At 47.6% G+C, this 16,535-nt stretch overlaps 1 protein-coding gene across 1 annotated transcript in view; it reads right to left on the reverse strand.

The window, feature by feature from the left end:
• The window catches only part of LOC144611006 (RNA-binding protein with multiple splicing 2-like), a 90,723-nt gene that overhangs the window by 36,646 nt on the left and 37,542 nt on the right, over positions 1 to 16,535 (reverse strand).

A 16,535-nucleotide genomic window follows, 5' to 3' on the forward strand; every position in this document is an offset into this window, starting at 1 on the left:
CCGGAGGAAACCCATGTAGTCACAGGGAGAATGTGCAAATTCTCTACACACACAGTGGTGGAGGTGAGGATCGAACCTGGGGCTCTGCCATTGTGAGACAGCAACTTTACTGGCTGTGCTGGTGTACTGCCCTTGGGTTGAGCTGTATTTCTTGAGCCGCAGATAGGTACAAAATGGTGGAGTAACTCAGCGGGACAGGCAGCATCTCTGGAGAGAAGGAATGGGCGATGTTTTGTGTCAAGTGCTAAGAGTCTCGACCCAAAACGTCGCCCATTCCTTCTCTCCAGAGATGCTGCCCGTCCCGTTGAGTGACTCCAGCATTTTGCTGCCGTCTTCAGAGTTTGCGCGTTCTTCCTGTGACTGCGAGGGTTTTCTCCAGGTGCTCTGGTTTCCTCCTCCGTTCTGAAGGCGTGCTGGTTAAATGGCTTCTGCAAAATTGACCCTTCGGTGTCAACCAGCATCTGCAGTTCCTTCCTACACCACGAGGGCGGTCACGGTGGCGCAGCGGTAGAGTTGCCGCCTTACAGCAAATGCAGCACCAGAGACCCGGGTTCGATCCCGACTACGGGTGCTGCCTGTACGGAGTTTGTACGTTCTCCCAGTGACCTGCGTGGGTTTTCTCCGAGATCTTTAGTTTCCTCCCACACTCTAAAGACGTGCAGGTATATAGGTTAATTGGCTGGTATAAGTGTAAATTGTCCCTAGTGTGTGTAGGATAGTGTTAGTGTGCGGGGATCGCTGGTCGGTGCGGACTCGGTGGGCCTGTTTCCGCACTGTATCTCTAAAACCAATATCTTGAACTGTAACCTTGTAGTACATCAAGTGAATGTTTAGGAAATCCAAACACTGCCTTCATTGCCTTCCTTTCATCTACCCACTAATCACATCCTCAAGCTAATCTGCTGACCATTTCCCCTTCATAAACAGCCTGCTTTGCAAAGCGATGTTATCATCATCTAAGATTCCAGGGGTTTTCCAACAGCGAAGATAATTAATCCAACTAGTTCGCCCTTTATGAATACCGCACAAACACAAATCTTCTTACCAACGTCAGGCTACCACTCCCGAGTTTCATTCCCCAGAGTCATTAGTTTCAATTCTCCAATGTCAAAACTCCCGTAACTGATCACAAAGGCAAAAAACCCCTCATGTACAGCACAAGAACAAAGTGCAGGTGGAACTTAGTGGATCAGATAGCATCTGTAACTCAGCAGGTCAGGCAGCACCTCTGGAGAAAAAAAGATGGGTGACGTTTAGATGGCTGCCAACTTTCTCACTCCCAAATACGGGACAAAAGGTGACGTCACCACCCGCCGCGCTCCACGTGACCTCACCCAGCCAGCAGCCCCGCTTCACCAATGGCGGCTGCCCGGGCCGGGAGGCGGGTTGCTAAACAACCTTCGTTAGGCCCCGCTACCCGAACACACTCCGTTAGCCTACATTGTCCGGGCCTACAGGGGCCCCCGGGCCTACAGCGGCCCCCGGGACTAATACGGGACAAAGGCGGTCCCGTACGGGACAAACCAATTTAGCCCAAAATGCGGGATGTCCCGGCTAATACGGGACAGTTGGCAACCCTAGTGACGTTCCGGGTCAGGACCCATCTTCAGACTGAAAGTAAAGGGGAATGAAATGGAGGTAGGAAAAGGCCAGGTCAAATCAGGGCCGACAACAGCTGACCAAGGGTGGAGCCCACAATGGCCCATTGTTGGCTGGGGACGAGGTGACCACGAAGGGATGCAAGGATGTGAACAGTGGAACTAGCAGGATGACTAGGATTGGGTGGGGGGTGGAAGGTAGAGAAGGGAGGGAATACAGGGATTACCTCAAATTAGAGAAGTTGGCAACCCTACTAATACAGGACAAGGGCAGTCCCATACGGGACAAACTAATTTAGTCCAAAATACGGGATGTCCCGGTTAATACGGGACAGTTGGCAACCCTAATGAGTGATCTTAGAGATGTACAAGATTGTGAAGGGAATAAGGTAAATGCAGAGTTTTTTTTAATGTGAGTAGGGGAATCAAGAAGGCACAGGTTTAAGGCGAGGTGGAAAGATTGAATAGGAGCCTGAGGGGCAACACACACAAAGGGTGATGGGTACATGGAACAAACTGGAGGAGGTAGTATCATAATGCTTAACATTTGAACAGGTACATGGACAGGATAGGTTAGAAGGATATGGGCAGGTGGAACTAGTGTAGATGGGGCATGTTGGCTGGTATGGGCAAGTCGGGCTGAAGGGCCCCTCCGCAGCACGGTGGCACAGCAGTAGAGTTGCTGCCTTACAGCGAATGCAGCGCCAGAGACTCGGGTTCGATCCTGACTACGGGCGCCGTTTGTACGGAGTTTGTACGTTCTCCCTGTGACCTACGTGGGTTTTCTCCGAGATCTTCGGTTTCCTCCCACACTCCAAAGACGTACAGGTATGAAGATTAATTGGCTGGGCAAATGTAAAAATTGTCCCTAGTGTGTGTAGGATAGTGTTAATGTGCGGGGATCGCTGGGCGGCGCGGACCTGGTGAGCCCAAGGACCTGTATCTCTAAATCTAAATTTCAATGCTGTATCTCCAAACTAAACTAAATAGCCCACAAAAATCCACAAGTCTTTAGAATGTGGGAGGAAACAGATGCATTGGTAGCCAACAATTAGACAAGCTTTGCTCCAAGATCAGACAGTTCAAAACATTTAATACTGAAAAAGTAACTTCCTGTACTTTCACATTGATTATTCCAAATAAAATGGGAATCATTTGAATTTCACTCATTGAGATTCACAAAGAACTATCTGGAATATTTTAGTTTAGTTTTACAGTACAGTGCAGAAACAGGCCCTTCGGTCCACCGAGTCCGTGCCGACCAGCGATCCCCACACATTAACACCACCCTACAATTCACACATCCGCCAAGCCAATTAACCTACAAATCTGTACGACTTTGGAGTGTGGGAGGAAACCGAAGATCTGGGAGAAAATCCACACAGGTGAGAACGTACAAACTCCGTACAGACAGCACCCGCAGTCGGGATGGAACCCGGGTCTCCGGCGCTGCAAGGCAGCAACTCTACCGCTGCACGAACCTGCGTAATTACAATAAAACGCGCCCTGCAAATCTCTATCCATGCACATTCCTCCTTGGCTGAATTATACACAGAAGTTCAAAACCACAATACCACACTACCCTCAAAAACACTCCATTAATGAAAGGCACTTGTCATTATAGTCTATTTTACTACACCGCAAGTTCAATAGAGCCATCTTGACAATACTCCCAGTATTTGATTTTGATAGATTTGACTTTTTATAAACCAGAAGGCTGCCCGATTCAGAAGTTAAATATAAGGAGAGTTTGGACAAACTTGGGATTGTTTCCTCTGGAATCAAAGAGAGGAGAGAACAGAGATGTACACTAAATGTTGATGCAGAGATCGGGTAGACTGCCAGATCGCTCCCCAGGGTGGAAATGTTGAGTTGTGAACCCATGGAATTCTCTGCCCCAGAAGGCAGTGGAGGCCAATTCACTGGATGTATTCAAGAGAGAGTTGGACATAGCTCTTAAGGCTAACGGAATCAAGGGATGTGGGGAGAAAGCAGGAACGGGGTACAGATTTTGAATGATCAGCCATGATCATATTGAATGGTGGTGCTGGCTCGAAGGGCCAAATGGCTGTCTCCTGCACCTATTTTCTAAGTTTCTATGCCAAGGATTAGAAGGCATGGCTTTAAGATGAGAGGGGGCAAGTTTTTTTTTTCCTACACAGAGGGTGGCAGGTGCATGGAACACACTGCCAGTGGGGGCAAACAGATATACGAATGCAATTTAAGCAGCTTTTAGACACAAAATGCTGGAGTAACTCAGCGGGTCAAGCAGCATCTCGGGAGAGAAGGAATGTCGACATTTCAGGTCAAGACCCTTCTTCAGTCCGAAGAAGGGTCTCGACCCGAAACGTCACCCATTCTTTCTCTCCCGAGATGCAGCCTGACCTTCTGAGTTACTCCAGCATTTTGTGTCTACCTTCGATTTAGGCCAGCATCTGCAGTTGTTTTTCCCCTACACCTTAAGCAGCTTTTAGATAGGCACGGATCAAGGGAATGGATCACCAGCAGGGAGAGGAGATTAGCTTAACGTCGTCATGTTCAGGACAGACATTGTGGGCCGAAGGGCCTGTCCTTCAACTGTGTTATCTCCATTCACGGGCTGAATGCTGGCAGAGTCTGTTTGACATCAAGCTTCACAGAGCCCAACCTACTTTGACCTTGGCAAAGTGGATTTCGATACAAAAGATGCCCACGTTCTGACAAATATATTGTGGCATTTTATGAATCCAGTTACCAGACCGTAATAGCATTTGTATCTTTATTGTCTTCCTCACATCTCCCCCAGCGAACTGTTAGGCAACATAGTTGACAGGTTTAATTAGACTAGGGTTACCTGGAGATTTCGTTCAACATCCCATATCCATCATTGGACCAATGTACAACAAACCTCACAGCTTCTCATAAGAGATTAATTGTTGGTTTCAGTTTAATTTATTGTCACGTGTACAGCGATAAGCTTTTCGAGTCACAGAGTGATCCCAACGTGGAAACAGGCCCCTTCGGCCCAACTTGCCCACACCGGCCAACATGTCCCAGCTACACTAGTCCCACCTGCCTGCGTTTGGCCCACATCCCTCCAAACCTGTCCTTTCCATGTACCTGTCTAACCGTTTCTTAAACGATGGGGATAGTCCCTGCCTCAACTACCTCTAGCAGCTCGTTCCATAAACGCCTCGGAATTAAAGGACGTTCCGTTAGGAAGGAGATGAGGAGGAATTTATTTAGTCAGAAGGATGATGAATCTGTGGAATTCTTTGCCACAGAAGGCTGTGGAGGCCAAGTCAATGGATATTTTTAAAGCAGAGATAATATTTTAATGAAAGGTAGCACATACAATATATAGTCGTTTAGTTTTAGTACTTTAGATGGAAATGGCCCTTCAGCCCATTGCGTGTACTGACCAATGATTGCCCGTTCGCTAGTTCTATTCTACACGCTAGGGACAATTTACAATTTACCATTGAACCTACACACCTTCGGAACATGAGGAAACCAGAGCACTCAGAGAAAACCCACACAGTCACAGGAAGAGCGTACAAACTCCAAACAAAAAAAACGCAGATACTGGTTTAAATCGAAGGTGGGCACAAAATGCTGGAGTAACTCAGCGGGTCAGGCAGCATCCCTGGAGAGATGGAATAGGTGACGTTTCGGGTCTGAAGAAGATTCTCGACCCGAAACGTCACCCATTCATTCTCTCCAGAGATGCTGCCTGACCCGCTGAGTTACTCCAACATTGTGTGTCTACCTTTGGCACAAACTCTGAAGATGGACAAAATGTTGGAGTAACTCAGCGGGACAGGCAGCATCACTGGAGAGAAGGAATGAGTGACGTTTCGGGTCGAGACCCTTCTTCAGACTCTGTACAGACAGCACCTGTAGTCGGGATCAAACCCGAGTCTCTGGCACTGCAAGGCAGCAACTCGACCGCTGTGCCGCCCATTTGAGATGGACTTGAAGCACAGAAATGGTTGAGAGGATTACCTACATACTCACCAGTTACCTCTGCATCTGACTCACCATTTATTCGGTAGCTTAAATAACCTCCATCACATTTGGTGCAGAAATCTCAATTTCATTAAAAGAGCACCCCCTTTATTGCTATTAAATGCTTTGGGTATCAACCCACAAGGTACAGACTGGGGATTCAACGTAAAAGCAACCACTCTTCACTGCAATTTGTAGTCAGTCTGGATTTCCCCTATTTAGAGCTAGTGACTTGGTCAAGGTCAATAAGAGTTCAGAATTTGGAGCTCAAAATTGTGATTCACCTTTTTAATGAGAATGGTGCCTGGATTCACAGCTGTTACCTCTAAGGTGAAGTTGAACAGCTTGATTGTAACGACGTTATAGTCTTTCCACTGACTGGATAGCACACAAGAGCTTCACTGTCTGTGGGGATCGCTGTTCGGTGTGGACTCGGTGGTGCAAAGGGCCCGTTTCTGCGCTGTATCTCGCGTTTGACGATTTAGTTTTTAATCACACACGATAAAAACTAAAACTCCTCACTCGAGATACAGCGCAGAAACAGGCCCCTCGGCCCACCGAGTCAGCGATCCCCGCACACTAACACTACCCTGCACACACTACATTTACACCAAGCCAATTTACCCATAAACCTGTACACTTTGAGCGTGGGAGGTAACCGAAGAGCTCGGAGAAACCCCACAGGGAGAACGTACAAACTCCGCACAGATAGCACCTGGAGTCAGGATGGAACCTGGGTCTCCGGTCGCAAGCGCTGTAATGCAACAACTCTACCGCTGGGCCACCGTGCCCCCCACAGGGTAGTGGCTTGGGCATCATGTTCAGCATGGACATTGTCAACACGAGTGCAGAATAAGGGACAAAACTGAGATTCACTTATTTTACCAGAATGTTGCCTAGATTCAAGGCTGTTACCCAAGGGCAGCACGGTGGCACAGCGGTGGAGTTGCTGCCTTACAGCGCCAGAGACCCGGGTTCCATCCCGACTACGGGTGCTGTCTGTACGGAGTTTGTACGTTCTACCCGTGACCCGCGTGGGTTTTCTCCGAGATCTTTGGTTTCCTCCCACACTCCAAAGACGTACAGGTATGCAGGTTAATTGGCTTGGTAAATGTAAAAATTGTCTCTAGTGTGTATAGGATAATGTTAAAGTGCGGGGATCGCCGGTTGGTGCGGTTCCGGTGGGCCGAAGGGCCTGTTTCCGCGCTGCTTCTTTAAACTAAACTATAAGGAGAGGTTAGACGGCCTGATTGTAATCATGTATGGTCTTTCCACTGACTGGATAGCACGCAAACAGAAAAACACTTCACTGTATCCCGTACATAAAACCGGGGACACCTACTTTAGTGTCATTTGCTAATTTACCCATCATGCCTTATACATTCTTATCCAAACCGTTGATATAAACCACAACAGCAATGGGCCCAGCAGCAACCCAAGGCCTAACCAACAAAGGCTGCTAGTCAGAAAAGCACCTATCCACCAACACCCTCTGCTTCCTTCCATGAACTCTACATTCATGTTATAGCTTGTCATCTCCTGTTAATAATGAACCATGACTTCCGGCTGCTTGCTCCTCTCCCTTTTCAAACTGAAACAGTACAGCACAGGAACAGGCCTTGCATAGAAACATAGAAAATAGGCGCAGGAGGAGGCCATTCGGCCCTACGAGCCAGCACCGCCATTCACTATGATCATGGCTGATCATCCAAAATCAGTACCCCATTCCTGCTTTCTCCCCATATCCCTTGATTCCGTTAGCCCTAGGAGCTATATCTAATTCGCAGGGCAGCACGGTGGCGCAGCGGTAGAGTTGCTGCCTTACAGCGAATGCAGCGCCGGAGACTCGGGTTCAATCCTGACTACGGGTGCTGTCTGTACGGAGTTTGTACGTTCTCCCCGTGACCTGCGTGGGTTTTCCGAGATCTTCGGTTTCCTCCCACACTCCAAAGACGTGCAGGTTTGTATGTTAATTAGCTGGGCAAATGTAAAAATTGTATCTAGTGGGTGTAGGATAGTGTTAATGTGCGGGGATCGCTGGGCGGCGCGGACCCGGTGGGCCGAAGGGCCTGTTTCTGCGCTGTATCTCTAAATCTAAATTTTAAAAATCTAAACTCTCTCTTGAATACATTCAGTGAATTTGCCTCCACTGCCTTCTGTGGCAGAGAACTCCACAGATTCACAACTCTCTGGGTGAAAAGGTTTTTCCTCATCTCAGTGCTAAATGGCCTACCCCTTATTCTTAAACTGTGACCCCTGGTTCTGGACTCCCCCAACATGGGGAACATTGTTCCTGCATCCAGCCTGTCCAATCCCTTAAGAATGTTATATATTTCTACAAGATCCCCTGTCAGCCCACAATGTCATGCAGAATCTGAGGCCAAGCTAAGCCAACACTATCCCTGTACATCATCCACCCCTCTCCCTTCCCTGCATATCCAAGAGCCTATCTAAAAGCCTCAAGCACCACTATAGTTTTGGGCCCACCTGATAGCACATCCCAGACACCCACTCTTAAAAAAAACTTATTCTCCACATCTTTAAATTTTGGCCGTCTGAACTTAAGGCTACGCCCTGTAGCCCTTGACACCTCCACCCCAAGGGGAAAAGGCTCGGACTGTTTTGCCTCTCAACTTAAATCTCATCTCTCTCAGCCTCTCATGCTCCTGACAAAACAATCCAAGTTTGGTTTGGTCAACCTCTATTGGGGCGGCATAGTGGTAGAGTTGCTGCCTTGCAGCGCCAGAGACCCAGGTTCGATCCCGACTACGGGTGCTGTCTGTATGGAGTTTGCACGTTCTCTCCGTGACTGCGAGGGTTTCCTCCAGGTACTCCGGTTTCCTCCCACACTCCAAAGACGTGCAGGTTTGTAGGTCAATTGGCCTCTGTAAATTATCATATCATATATATACAGCCGGAAACAGGCCTTTTCGGCCCTCCAAGTCCGTGCCGCCCAGCGATCCCCGCACATTAACACTATCCTACACCCACTAGGGACAATTTTTACATTTACCCAGCCAATTAACCTACATACCTGTACGTCTTTGGAGTGTGGGAGGAAACCGAAGATCTCGGAGAAAACCCACGCAGGTCACGGGGAGAACGTACAAACTCCTTACAGTGCAGCACCCGTAGTCAGGATCGAATCTGAGTCTCCGGCGCTGCATTCGCTGTAAAGCAGCAACTCTACCGCTGCGCTACCGTGCCGCCCCCTACTGTGCAGCATAGAGCTAGTGTGAACAGGTGATCGTGGTCTGGGTGGACTCGGTGGGCAGAAGGGCCAGTTTCCACACTCTAAACTAAAGTTAAGACACAAAGAGGAGGGAATTCTTCGCCATATCAATACGTTTACGAGTCAAGGAAGTGATACTATTCACGTACCCAGAGTTAGGCTCACTGGTGTGCTTGCTTTGCCAAATGGGAACAAGCTCTCATGCCAAGGCCTTCTAAGGAAGGGAGAACTTAGTCTGGGTTGAATGTTCATCCATTTGGCAGAGGTGGCCGTGAATCTGCTCGCCCCATCAGAAACCACTTCACACAGCAGTCGTGAGGGTGGCACAGCGGTAGAGTTGCTGCCTTACTGCGCCAGAGACCCGGGTTTGACCCCGAGTACGGGCGCTGTCTGTACAGAGTTTGCACGTTCTCCCAGTTTTCTGTGTGTGTGGGGTGTGTGTGTGTGTGTGTTAGTTAGTGTTAATGTGCGGGGATCGCTGGTCGGAGCGGACCTGGTGGGCCGAAGGGCCTGTTTCAGCGCTGTAAACTAAACTTTCCCTGAGGTTGACAGAGGGAAGTGATTACAGCCCAGTGCACATTAGTTTGCCAACTGCAGACTTTGCCATGGCAACTGCCCAAGACAGAACTAAAACTAATCAAACTGCTACATGTACAGTTGGTTCAGATGACCAAACCACAGACACATCCTCCTCCTTCATGGACTCAATGACAACCTCACCCCCCTCAACACAACATTGGTTTCAGTGACACCGAAATCTCCTGAATTTGGATATTTCAAAGACCCTCGTACCATTTTTAAAAGTTAAGCCAGTTTAAGGCTTTTCTCAACAGCACTGGAGTTTAGATGGATGAGAGGGGATCTTATAGAGGCGTATAAAATTATGAAACGACTGGACAAGCTAGATGCAGGAAAAATGTTCCCAATGTTGGGGGAGTCCAGAACCAGGGGCCACACAGTCTAAGAATAAAGGGGAGGCCATTTTAAAATTGAGGTGAGAAAAACTTTTTCACCCAGAGTTGTGAATTTGTGGAATTCTCTGCCTCAGAGGGCAGTGGAGGCCAATTCACTGGATGAATTTAAGAGAGAGTTAGATAGAGCTCTAAGGGCTAGTGGAATCAAGGGATATGGGGAGAAGGCAGGCATGGGTTACTGATTGTGGATGATCAGCCGTGATCACAATGAATGGCGGTGCTGACTCGAATGGCCTCCTCCTGCACCAATTTTCTGTTTCTATGTAACAAACACCAGGTACAGCCAAACAGAAATTTAGCAGGAATGTACTGCCAATTGGGCACATTGATCGATAGATGCAGCATGGAAACAGGCCCTTCAGCCCTCCGAGACCAGACCGGCCAGGAATCACCCGTTCACACCAGTTCCATGTTATCCCATGTTCTCATCGACTCCCCACACACACGAGGATGCAACGTGCAATGTACAGATGCCATTAAACCTACAGACCCGCACGTCTTTGGGATGCGGGAGGAAACCAGAGCACCAGGAGGAAACCCACGAGGTCACGTGCAAACTCCACACACAGACAGCACCCAAGGTCAGGATCGAACTCTGGTGTCTGGCGCTGTAAGGCAGCGGCTCTACCCGCTGTGCCACCCCATGGGCAGCGTGGATTGCAACTCCAATTATGGTGTTTATGCCAGCAACTGGTATAGATTCGACTGATATCCAAGATGTATTATTTGCCCTTGTTGGCAGCAATATCACTAGTTCAATTTAACACAGGGCAGAATAAGCAACATATAAGATGTCTTGCACGCTCATAAGTTCCAAAGGTGCACAGGTTTGTAGGTTAACTGGCTTGGCATAATTGTAAATTGTCCCTAGTTTGTGTAGGATAATGTTGGCGTGCGGGGATCGCTGGTCGGCATGGACTAGGTGGGCCGAAGGGCCTGTTTCCACGCTGTATCTCTAAAGTCAAAAATGTCAGGTCTAAAACATATACTAAACAATAACAGTGCAAAAACTCTTAGGACATTCTCAGCATCTATACATTTATTAGCGTCATATTCAGTAGTGTTTGCAAACTATCCTTAAACCATGCCCCATTGTCATCCACAAGTGATAGGAGCAGTCTTAAGCCATTCGGCCCATCAAGTCTGCTCCACCATTTAATCACGGCTGATCTATCTCTCCCTCCTAACCCCATTTTCCTGCCTTCTCCCCATAACCCCTGACACCCGTACTATTCAAGAATCTATCTATCTTTGCCTTAAAACTATCCATCGACTTGGCCTCCAAAGCCTTCTGTGGCAAAGAATTCCACAGATTCACCACCCTCTGACTAAATAAATTCCTCCTCTTCTTTCTAAAGGTACGACCTTTTTATTCAGAGGCTACGCCCTTCACTCACTGTGCCACCCCATGGACAGTGAATTGTAATTCCAAGCAGGATGTGTAGGCCCTGATGTGCATGTTCCCAATGTTGGGGGAGTCCAGAACAAGGGGCCACAGTTTAAGAACAAGGGGTAGGCCATTTAGAACGGAGATGAGGAAAAACTTTTTCAGTCAGAGTTGTGAATCTGTGGAATTCGCTGCCTCAGAAGGCAGTGGAGGCCAATTCTCTGAATGCATTCAAGAGAGAGCTAGATAGAGCTCTTAAGGATAGCGGAGTCAGGGGGTATGGGGAAAGGGCAGGAACGGGGTACTGATTGAGAATGATCAGCCATGATCACATTGAATGGCGGTGCTGGCTCGAAGGGCCGAATGGCCTCCTCCTGCACCTATTGTCTATTGTCTAGGCCGGAAACTGGTATAGATTCAACCGATGCATTACTTGCATCAGCTTGGTTGACAGCAAGCACCAATAACATCAAAGATAGGCACAAAACGTGGGGTAACTCAGCGGGTCAGGCAGCATCTCTGGAGAGAAGGAATGGGTGACGTTTTGGGTCGAGACCCTTCTTCAGACTGACAGTCACAGGAAAGGGAAACAGAAGATACAGAACAGTGAATGAAAGATGTGCAAAAAAGTAACGATGATAAAGGAAACAGGCCATTGTTAGTTGTTTGTTGGGTGAAAACAAGAAGCTGGTGCAACTTGGGTGGGGAGGGATGGAGAGAGAGGGAATGCAGGGGTTGTGAGGAACAGCATCTCATATTTTGCTTGGGCAGCTCACAGCCCAGTGGTATGAATATTGATTTCTCCAACTTCAAGTAACCCCGGCATTCCCTCTCTCTCTATCCCTCCCCCACCCAAGTCACACCGGCTTCTCGTTCACACCTAACAACGGCCCGTTTCCTTTATCATCGTTACTTTTTTTTGCATGTCTTCCATTTGTTGTTCTGTCTCGTTTCCCTCTCCCCTGACTTCCAGTCCGAAGGGACTCGACCCGAAACGTCGCCCATTCCTTCTTTCCAGAGATGCTGCCTGTCCCGCCGAGTTACTCCAGCATTTTGTGTCTGTCTTCGGTTTAAACCAGCATCTGCAGTTCCTTCCCACAATAATAACACCAGCTTAGTTTCACACATGGATACGGTTACAAGCGATTTGTTCAGCCCGGGCTATTGCATGAAGTGACAGCGGAAAGAATGTAAACTTTAGAAAGATCATTTCCAGATTTAGAACGGCAAAACACTACCAGAAGGATGCACTCTTTGCCAGAACTGTGAATGAATGGCAGAACCGACAGAGGAGGTCAAACACTGTACAAGCATTAACTTGTGATTCACAGTCCAATTCAATCATGCAAGCTAGATACAAGACTAGATGCAATCTGAACACTTACTGCTTCCACCAGGAATATCTAGTCCTTTGCAAATGTTACATAAACTTTAGATTACCTTAAAATGGAGATTAAAAATATTCTCTCGTTAATAGCAGATACACTTGTCTAGAAATTATTGCTTAGACAATACACTGGATGTGCTCTACAGGTGTGTATGTATTGTGGCTAGAATGATTTATTCAATTGAAGTCAATTGATTCCATGGAGTATTAAAGGCTACACTCTATAGAACGGAGTGCGCATCATATACACTAGGAGCAGAATATATTCTAGGAGCAGAATTAGGCCATTCGGCCCATCGAGTCTACTCCACCATTCAATCAAGGCTGATCTATCTTTCCCTCTCAACCCCATTCTCCTGCCTTCTCCCCATAACCCCTGACACCCTTACCAATGAAGAATCTCTTAAGGCCGTGTACAACTTAGGCGATTTTTTTAGGCGACTGCCGGTGACTGTCATAGTCGTAGCAGGTCACCAAAAAACCGGCGACTGGACCCTCCCCACCCTACGACAAGCTACAACAACCTAACACCGAGTCAACGTCAAGTTACGGCAAGCTACCGACAACCGGCGACCCAATCGTCGCGACTTCGGACGTCCACCTACGGCAACCTACGACCACACAGACCAAAGTCAACCTATGTCCACCCGCGACAAACTACGACCCTGTCGGCGACAACTGAAGACAATTCACATCATTTTGGCCTCCGGTTTTGACGCCGGTACCTGTCGCCAGTTGACGTTGGTAGTCGCCAATGGAATTCACCGACAACCTACGACAGCGCCTACGTCAGGAGACGTCAAGCTACGATCATTGGCGTCAAACCAACAGTCGCTGAAAATGTTTAAACATGTCAAAATCCAGCGGCGACCAGAAAAACGCTACGACTCTTTGGAGATGACTCACGACCGTACAGGCGACACCCCGGCTACCGTGTGGCATTGGCCTGGTCGCCTAAAAAAAAAAATTGCCTAAGTGGGACAGGGGCATTAATCTCCACCTTAAAAATATCCATTGATGGCCTCTACAGCCTTCAGTGGCAATGAATTCCACAGATTCACCACCCTCTGATGAAGGAAATTCTTTCCTCTCCTTTATAAAGAAACGGCCTTTTATTCCGAGGCTCTGGCCTCTGCTCCTAGACTCCCCCACTAGTGGAAACAGCCTCGCCACATCCACTCCATCCAGTCTCCAAGACTCCAAGCATTGAATTCAAGGGACCTCCCACTGAAACAGCAGCGACATGGAATAATTGCAGGTATTTATTCACAAAATGCTGGAGTAACTCAGCAGGTCAGGCAGCATCTCGGGAGAGAAGGAATGGGCGACGTTTCGGGTCGAGACCCTTCTTCAGACCGACCCGAAACATCGCCCATTCCTTCTCTCCTGAGATGCTGCCTGACCTGCTGAGTTACTCCGGCATTTTGTGAATAAATACCTTCGATTTGTACCAGCATCTGCAGCTATTTTCTTATGGAATAATTCCAGGATCAGAGATCCTAGAAGACTCCTGACCAGACCCCAACCTCCACAGGCAAAGGAAAGAACATGGAACCGTCTGCACAACATGGGGTCTTTGGCCCACATTGTGTGGCAAGATCATGAACATAACTCAGTCCTCCATTCCCTGCATCTACCTATCCAAGATCTTTTAAATGCCCCAAACACATTTATAGTGGCAACCTCAGTCCTTCCCACTGACGTCCTCTCCACCTGCCACCTTCACAAAAGAGTGGAGGGATTGTTCTTGACGCAAGCAACGATAGAGAGATCTTCATGACGTTTCAGTTCAATTAGTCGTTTATTGAAGTAGTGATACAAACGGATTTGTATTTCTCCCGCCACAGCTTCTCAGAGTCTGATGCCTCACGTCTCTGCATTCCCAATTATACTCCTAATTCCGGCCCCTCCCAGTCCATCTATGCCTATTATGCCCATACATGTAATCATCTCATGACAACCCCAAGTGCCCAAACATAATACAGCAAGATACAAAATAATATAATATGCTACGACAGCTAGTAATAGCCCCTACAACACTGGTTCAATCTTTACCCCCACAGCACATTTAGTTTAGGGATATAGCATGGAAACAGGCCCTTCAGGTCCGCACTGACCAGCGACCTCCACACATTAACACTATCCTAAACACACCAGTAGACGAATGGCCTACTCCTGCACCATTGCACAAGTAACTAATTCCACTCTCTACTTCATGATAGTTATGGACCAATAGACAATAGGTGCAGGAGTAGGCCATTCGGCCCTTCGAGCCAGCACCGCCATTCAATGTGTTCATGGCTGATCATTCACAATCAGTACCCCGTCCCTGCCTTCTCCCCATACCCCCTGACTCCGCTATCTTTAAGAGCTCTATCGAGCTCTCTTGAAAGCATCCAGAGAATTGGCCTTCTGAGGCAGAGAATGCCACAGATTTACAACTCTGACTGAAAAGGTTTTTCCTCATTTCCGTTCTAAATGGCCTACCCCCACAGCACATTTAGTTTAGGGATATAGCATGGAAACAGGCCCTTCAGGTCCACACTGACCAGCGACCCCCACACATTAACACTATCCTACACACACCAGGGACAATTTACATTCATACCAAGCCAATTAACTTACAAACCTGTTGGTCTTGAGTGCGGGAGGAAACCGAAGATCTCGGAAAAAAAACACGCAGGTCACGGGGAGAACGTACAAGCTCCATACAGACAGCACATGTAGTCGGGATTGAACCTGGAACCAGGGTCTCTGGCGCTGTAAGGCAGCAATTCTACCGCTGAGCCACCATGCCGCTAAAGTATTAAACCGGTAATCAAGAGCTCACTGGATCTGAATTAATGTTCTTTTACCTTGGTGATACAAGGCTTGTGCTTGAACGAGACTAATTAATGCAATGGTATTTTTGGTGCTCCTTGTCAGTTTTGCGAGGCTTGGCAGTTTTTAAATGTGCGTTCATATATATATATATATATTCGTTTTGCCTCAAATGGACAGGAGGCTAATTGAGGGGAGAGAACCAATTCTCGCTCCTGAACCTTAAACCAAATCTAAAGGTGAGTGAAGTGAGCAGTCCCCTGGTATCTTGTTCTAAATTTGCAAACCATGAATGAGAATAAGATCCAATTCTGTGTCCTTGTGGGGTGGTAAGGTTTCACGGGAGGAAATTCTCTCGGAATAAAAGTATAAACGGGTGAACTAAATAACTTGTTAAACGTTAAATGTTAAACGTTAAAGGAATTTTGTTGTTAATTTTCCAGTATAATGGAGTTAATGCAATGTGCCTGTAATGAATTTCTAACTTTCTAACTGATGTTTTAAAATCCATTGCACAAGTAACTAATTCCACTCTCTACTTCATGATAGTTATGGACCAATAGACAATAGGTGCAGGAGGAGGCCATTCGGCCCTTCGAGCCAGCACCGCCATTCAATGTGATCATGGCTGATCATTCTCAATCAGTACTCCGTTCCTGCCTTCTCTCCATACCCCTTGACTCCGCTACCCTTAAGAGCTCTATCAAGCTCTCTCTTGAAAGCATCCAGAGAATTGGCCTCCACTGCCTTCTGAGGCAGAGAATTCCACAGATTTACAACTCTGACTGAAAAGGTTTTTCCTCATTTCCGTTCTAAATGGCCTACCCCTTATTCTTAAACTGTGGCGTCTAATTCTGGACTCCCCCAACATTGGGAACATGTTTCCTGCCTCTAATGTGTCCAATCCCTAAATAATCTTATGTTTCAATAAGATCCCCTCTCATCTTTCTAAATTCCAGCGTAAACAAGCCTAGTCGCTCCAGTCTTTCAACATATAACAGTCCCGCCATTCCGGGAATTAACCTAGTGAACCTATGCTGCACGCCCTCAATAGCAAGAATATCCTTCCTCAAATTTGGAGACTAGAACTGCACACAGTACTCCAGGTGCGGTCTCACTAGGGCCCTGTACAACTGCAGAAGGACCTCTT

Source organism: Rhinoraja longicauda, chromosome 38 (assembly GCF_053455715.1).
Source record: "Rhinoraja longicauda isolate Sanriku21f chromosome 38, sRhiLon1.1, whole genome shotgun sequence".
Classification (NCBI taxonomy): Eukaryota; Metazoa; Chordata; class Chondrichthyes; order Rajiformes; family Arhynchobatidae; genus Rhinoraja; species Rhinoraja longicauda.